This window comes from Guillardia theta, assembly GCF_000315625.1.
Source record: "Guillardia theta CCMP2712 unplaced genomic scaffold GUITHscaffold_105, whole genome shotgun sequence".
Lineage (NCBI taxonomy): Eukaryota > Cryptophyceae > Pyrenomonadales > Geminigeraceae > Guillardia > Guillardia theta.
Window position 1 is genome coordinate 252,623 of NW_005434569.1, and position 7,193 is coordinate 259,815.

The window sequence follows — 7,193 nt, forward strand, 5'->3', positions numbered from 1 at the left end:
CCGACGCAGAGGGTTTGACGAAGAGAGATGTTGATGAGAGTCACCTGCTGCGAGTCCTGGCACTGCAACTTGGGCTAACATGCTTGCACAAAACTCAAACACTGAAGACAAGGATCCGCAGAGAAGAGCTTCGCGATATGAGGGAAGAATGGCGAGGGAAGACGCACTGGGGTAGTGAGTGAAGGCGTGTAGAATTAAAACATTTTAGAAGGTACCAGGAAACGATAAGCTAAACATCCAAAATTACTTTTAATCACAGTTTTGAACATGGTTTGAATTTCAACAGTACAGAATTTCAACCTGCGCGAATCACACGCCGTGTACCCCCATTTTCCCATGCACCACCCCCTTGAGAATATGGGACGAGAACCAACGCGGTTTGACCCCAGAATGGGCCCGGCCGGCAGGATCCGTCGAGAAACAGGGGGGTCAAGGGAGGTTTTCTTCCCCCTGGGAGAAATGTCCTATGGGTTTTTGGATCTGCGATATAAAAAAGTCTTGTCTCGGTCACGTGATGTGTCACGTGACCGGTCAGGTGAGCCTGTCAGCCGGGTCACGGCCCCTGTCAGCCGGCTGACATGTCACGGGCCTGCTGACACGGTCCGCTGACCGGTCACGGCCGCCCGGAGAGATCAGGCCCCCGGCCAATCTCCGGACACTTAGCCTCCTGGCGGGCCTCCAGGGGGTCTGAGGCGGGGCTGAAGGCTGCAGTCGGTCTACTGACGGGCCCGGCCGGCAGGATCCGTCGAGAAACAGGGGGGTCAAGGGAGGTTTTCTTCCCCCTGGGAGAAATGTCCTATGGGTTTTTGGATCTGCGATATAAAAAAGTCTTGTCTCGGTCACGTGATGTGTCACGTGACCGGTCAGGTGAGCCTGTCAGCCGGGTCACGGCCCCTGTCAGCCGGCTGACATGTCACGGGCCTGCTGACACGGTCCGCTGACCGGTCACGGCCGCCCGGAGAGATCAGGCCCCCGGCCAATCTCCGGACACTTAGCCTCCTGGCGGGCCTCCAGGGGGTCTGAGGCGGGGCTGAAGGCTGCAGTCGGTCTACTGACGGGCCCGGCCGGCAGGATCCGTCGAGAAACAGGGGGGTCAAGGGAGGTTTTCTTCCCCCTGGGAGAAATGTCCTATGGGTTTTTGGATCTGCGATATAAAAAAGTCTTGTCTCGGTCACGTGATGTGTCACGTGACCGGTCAGGTGAGCCTGTCAGCCGGGTCACGGCCCCTGTCAGCCGGCTGACATGTCACGGGCCTGCTGACACGGTCCGCTGACCGGTCACGGCCGCCCGGAGAGATCAGGCCCCCGGCCAATCTCCGGACACTTAGCCTCCTGGCGGGCCTCCAGGGGGTCTGAGGCGGGGCTGAAGGCTGCAGTCGGTCTACTGACGGGCCCGGCCGGCAGGATCCGTCGAGAAACAGGGGGGTCAAGGGAGGTTTTCTTCCCCCTGGGAGAAATGTCCTATGGGTTTTTGGATCTGCGATATAAAAAAGTCTTGTCTCGGTCACGTGATGTGTCACGTGACCGGTCAGGTGAGCCTGTCAGCCGGGTCACGGCCCCTGTCAGCCGGCTGACATGTCACGGGCCTGCTGACACGGTCCGCTGACCGGTCACGGCCGCCCGGAGAGATCAGGCCCCCGGCCAATCTCCGGACACTTAGCCTCCTGGCGGGCCTCCAGGGGGTCTGAGGCGGGGCTGAAGGCTGCAGTCGGTCTACTGACGGGCCCGGCCGGCAGGATCCGTCGAGAAACAGGGGGGTCAAGGGAGGTTTTCTTCCCCCTGGGAGAAATGTCCTATGGGTTTTTGGATCTGCGATATAAAAAAGTCTTGTCTCGGTCACGTGATGTGTCACGTGACCGGTCAGGTGAGCCTGTCAGCCGGGTCACGGCCCCTGTCAGCCGGCTGACATGTCACGGGCCTGCTGACACGGTCCGCTGACCGGTCACGGCCGCCCGGAGAGATCGGGCCCCCGGCCAATCTCCGGACACTTAGCCTCCTGACGGGCCTCCAGGGGGTCTGAGGCGGGGCTGAAGGCTGCAGTCGGTCTACTGACGGGCCCGGCCGGCAGGATCCGTCGAGAAACAGGGGGGTCAAGGGAGGTTTTCTTCCCCCTGGGAGAAATGTCCTATGGGTTTTTGGATCTGCGATATAAAAAAGTCTTGTCTCGGTCACGTGATGTGTCACGTGACCGGTCAGGTGAGCCTGTCAGCCGGGTCACGGCCCCTGTCAGCCGGCTGACATGTCACGGGCCTGCTGACACGGTCCGCTGACCGGTCACGGCCGCCCGGAGAGATCAGGCCCCCGGCCAATCTCCGGACACTTAGCCTCCTGGCGGGCCTCCAGGGGGTCTGAGGCAGGGCTGAAGGCTGCAGTCGGTCTACTGACGGGCCCGGCCGGCAGGATCCGTCGAGAAACAGGGGGGTCAAGGGAGGTTTTCTTCCCCCTGGGAGAAATGTCCTATGGGTTTTTGGATCTGCGATATAAAAAAGTCTTGTCTCGGTCACGTGATGTGTCACGTGACCGGTCAGGTGAGCCTGTCAGCCGGGTCACGGCCCCTGTCAGCCGGCTGACATGTCACGGGCCTGCTGACACGGTCCGCTGACCGGTCACGGCCGCCCGGAGAGATCAGGCCCCCGGCCAATCTCCGGACACTTAGCCTCCTGGCGGGCCTCCAGGGGGTCTGAGGCGGGGCTGAAGGCTGCAGTCGGTCTACTGACGGGCCCGGCCGGCAGGATCCGTCGAGAAACAGGGGGGTCAAGGGAGGTTTTCTTCCCCCTGGGAGAAATGTCCTATGGGTTTTTGGATCTGCGATATAAAAAAGTCTTGTCTCGGTCACGTGATGTGTCACGTGACCGGTCAGGTGAGCCTGTCAGCCGGGTCACGGCCCCTGTCAGCCGGCTGACATGTCACGGGCCTGCTGACACGGTCCGCTGACCGGTCACGGCCGCCCGGAGAGATCAGGCCCCCGGCCAATCTCCGGACACTTAGCCTCCTGGCGGGCCTCCAGGGGGTCTGAGGCGGGGCTGAAGGCTGCAGTCGGTCTACTGACGGGCCCGGCCGGCAGGATCCGTCGAGAAACAGGGGGGTCAAGGGAGGTTTTCTTCCCCCTGGGAGAAATGTCGTATGGGTTTTTGGATCTGCGATATAATTATGTCTGGGGCTCGTCGGCGCAATATGTCACGTGACCGGTCAGGTGAGCCTGTCAGCCGGGTCACGGCCCCTGTCAGCCGGCTGACATGTCACGGGCCTGCTGACACGGTCCGCTGACCGGTCACGGCCGCCCGGAGAGATCAGGCCCCCGGCCAATCTCCGGACACTTAGCCTCCTGGCGGGCCTCCAGGGGGTCTGAGGCGGGGCTGAAGGCTGCAGTCGGTCTACTGACCGGCCCGGCCGGCAGGATCCGTCGAGAAACAAGGGGGGTCAAGGGAGGTTTTCTTCCCCCTGGGAGAAATGTCCTATGGGTTTTTGGATCTGCGATATAAAAAAGTCTTGTCTCGGTCACGTGATGTGTCACGTGACCGGTCAGGTGAGCCTGTCAGCCGGGTCACGGCCCCTGTCAGCCGGCTGACATGTCACGGGCCTGCTGACACGGTCCGCTGACCGGTCACGGCCGCCCGGAGAGATCAGGCCCCCGGCCAATCTCCGGACACTTAGCCTCCTGGCGGGCCTCCATAGCGTTGCTTTTCCGGCCGGGCGCTCATAGGAAAAATTGGCAAGATTTTTTTTTTTTCGAAGGGCCTGTGGGGTCCCTTCATTTCATGCCATGTGGGAGTACCCTACTTTGAGAAGGCGTGTAGGAGGGTACTCGCTCGTAGGGAAATCGTTGCTGCGCAGGGCCAAAGAGGGGTAGGGTGATTTGAATTTGGTTGCTTGGACACCTCACCACGCCAAACCAAAGTAAAAGTACGAATTTTAGAAGTATCTGTGGTACCAACTTAATATTGCAGCGTTTATATGGTACAAAACGAGGGCCAAACTGGTCGGAACTTCGACTTCCGAGAACCCCTCCGTTTGACTTTCGTTGGGGGGTGGGGTGGGTATGGAGCACCCTCAACTACCCACCTTTGAACGAGTTTGAAACTCTGTGATAGGGGGTGGGGGGTAGCCCCCTTTTCTCATTCCCCAAGCCCCCTCTCCCTGGACGAGCAAGAGGCGATGAAATGGTGCCTTCCTGACTCGCGAGGATGAACCTTGATATTGAGAGACTTCGAATCCAACCCAACTGAGATAGGAATCAGATGAAGATCTCATATCATACCTGTAAGAGATGATCAAGCTTCTTTCTCAACTCTACAGGTTGGGCCAAGGTTTGAATCATCCATCGTGTACTGGAATATGCACCCTAGGTACAAACAATCCGCGTGTGTACTTGAAAATATTCTTCGAAGACAAGATGAAATTTTCATGAACAGCTAAGCAACTAATGATAGATTCACCATTGAACAGAATCAACTCTGATTGACCCTTCTTTCAAATTGCCGTAGGTTGAACGTTGAGCTCAAATGCATGATTTGTGAGAAATTTGTATCAAACTGTATCTTAAGCGACTTTGCTGTCTAAATATGTGTTCTCATGTCATCACTCACTTTCAATTCTTCTAGTCTTACGGTCAGGATTCATGCACCTCACTTTTCTATAGAGAAAGCTTTACATGCTCAACCGTTCAATGATGCATGAAGAGACGTTTGCACAAAGGATTTCTTTACCTGCCAGGATAGATGACTTTGAATCATCGTTGTTGATCATGAATCACTATATCCATGATCAAGTGCATTGACAATTGCATTTCCATGTTTCATGACGTTGGATGATTTTTCTGCACTGCAACTTCTTCCTCTGTCATGACATTTCCACAACGCTGCAGAAACCTAGTTAGAAATGAAACAATGTGCAGATGAATCTGATATCAATAAATGAGATGTTCTTCGAATCAATCCTGCCTTGTTTGGACAGTTCGCAATGCTACCATGCAACAGTAGAGTTCTTGTCGCATTTGGCTCTACAGAGGGGTGCCTTGTTCAACAGAGCAAGCACTCGATGATTGTAAACGAACCACAAACACTGTGAATCAATAAACAGCATTCCACATTCAGGTGATCATATATTTATTACAAGCGTTTCAATCTGGGTAAAAGCACAACCGACCTCCTTGTAATCCGTCAGTGACGACGTTCCATCTTTTGCCTGGCGAAGTTATTTCTGTGTTAACCAAGAAGCATGTGACATGTAGCCACATCATAAATGCTGTACGGCCTGGAATATCAGCATCTTCAAAGTGCTCGTGTTTGCTGTGACCGTATCATCTGCTTGGCAGCGGCTCATTGATGGACACACGATCTGATGCAAGTTCACACCAGTAATATTTAGATGATGCATCATGTGATCAAATGGCATAGACCTTGGTGATTTGCATCATGTTTCATCGTTCCAACACATCCTTGAAAACCGGATGAAAAATCCTTCACGAACCACTGGACTTGCTTGTTATCATTCGATAGTGCTGTGGATCATCGTGGTTTCAAGCAATCGAGCAGCTCACTGCTAAAATGCACTGTATTTCTTGCGAGCCTATCAGCCATCATCGTGAAGACATGTGTTCTTGAGCTCACTGGTGACTGTACGGCTTTTGAACAATCCAGTCACCGTCGGATGATGATTCCCTGTCGTCTTGTGTGTAATCTCCATCCATCTACTCCAACTCAGTTTCCCTGTCATGCATCGCAGATAGCTTAGGGTATTTCACAACCCGGTTTCGATTGCAACGTATCCCTGTGATGGTGATTTTCACTTGTATTATTGATGCTCTTCGCTCACCAAACGATTTTTCGTGAGATTCACGCACTGTACGAAGCACTCCTCAAGGATCATCATCTCTACACCCCAGGAATTTCCCATGAGGATGTTCGGTGAACATCTGATGTCTGCACACGCTGCCGCGGGCTCGCTGTTTCCGAGCCATGGTTAGGGCAGTACAGAGCGGTGCGACGTGCCCCGAACAAGGGGAGGCTCATGGCGTGTAGAGGTCGTTCAAACTTGTTTATAAAATTGTACCATAAGAAGGCTCTACAAATTAGTTAGTAGACTACCCCATGATCTCACTGCAACTTCTGGGGTGCAGCCCTACTTCTCTGTTTATACTCAACCATTCCACAATACAGTTTAAAATCTCTTATTGGAAAACAACATCAGAGTTATAAACCTGAAATTTGGACCCTATTTCAAATCCTCAAACACGCCACCCCCCAATCCACCTAGAAAGCAGAACAACCCCCTCACGGGAAAACATACACCCCAAAGCAGAAAAAGCAAAATGTCAACGCTATGCAGGGGGTCTGAGGCGGGGCTGAAGGCTGCAGTCGGTCTACTGACGGGCCCGGCCGGCAGGATCCGTCGAGAAACAGGGGGGTCAAGGGAGGTTTTCTTCCCCCTGGGAGAAATGTCCTATGGGTTTTTGGATCTGCGATACAAAAAAGTCTTGTCTCGGTCACGTGATGTGTCACGTGACCGGTCAGGTGAGCCTGTCAGCCGGGTCACGGCCCCTGTCAGCCGGCTGACATGTCACGGGCCTGCTGACACGGTCCGCTGACCGGTCACGGCCGCCCGGAGAGATCAGGCCCCCGGCCAATCTCCGGACACTTAGCCTCCTGGCGGGCCTCCAGGGGGTCTGAGGCGGGGCTGAAGGCTGCAGTCGGTCTACTGACGGGCCCGGCCGGCAGGATCCGTCGAGAAACAGGGGGGTCAAGGGAGGTTTTCTTCCCCCTGGGAGAAATGTCCTATGGGTTTTTGGATCTGCGATATAAAAAAGTCTTGTCTCGGTCACGTGATGTGTCACGTGACCGGTCAGGTGAGCCTGTCAGCCGGGTCACGGCCCCTGTCAGCCGGCTGACATGTCACGGGCCTGCTGACACGGTCCGCTGACCGGTCACGGCCGCCCGGAGAGATCAGGCCCCCGGCCAATCTCCGGACACTTAGCCTCCTGGCGGGCCTCCAGGGGGTCTGAGGCGGGGCTGAAGGCTGCAGTCGGTCTACTGACGGGCCCGGCCGGCAGGATCCGTCGAGAAACAGGGGGGTCAAGGGAGGTTTTCTTCCCCCTGGGAGAAATGTCCTATGGGTTTTTGGATCTGCGATATAAAAAAGTCTTGTCTCGGTCACGTGATGTGTCACGTGACCGGTCAGGTGAGCCTGTCAGCCGGG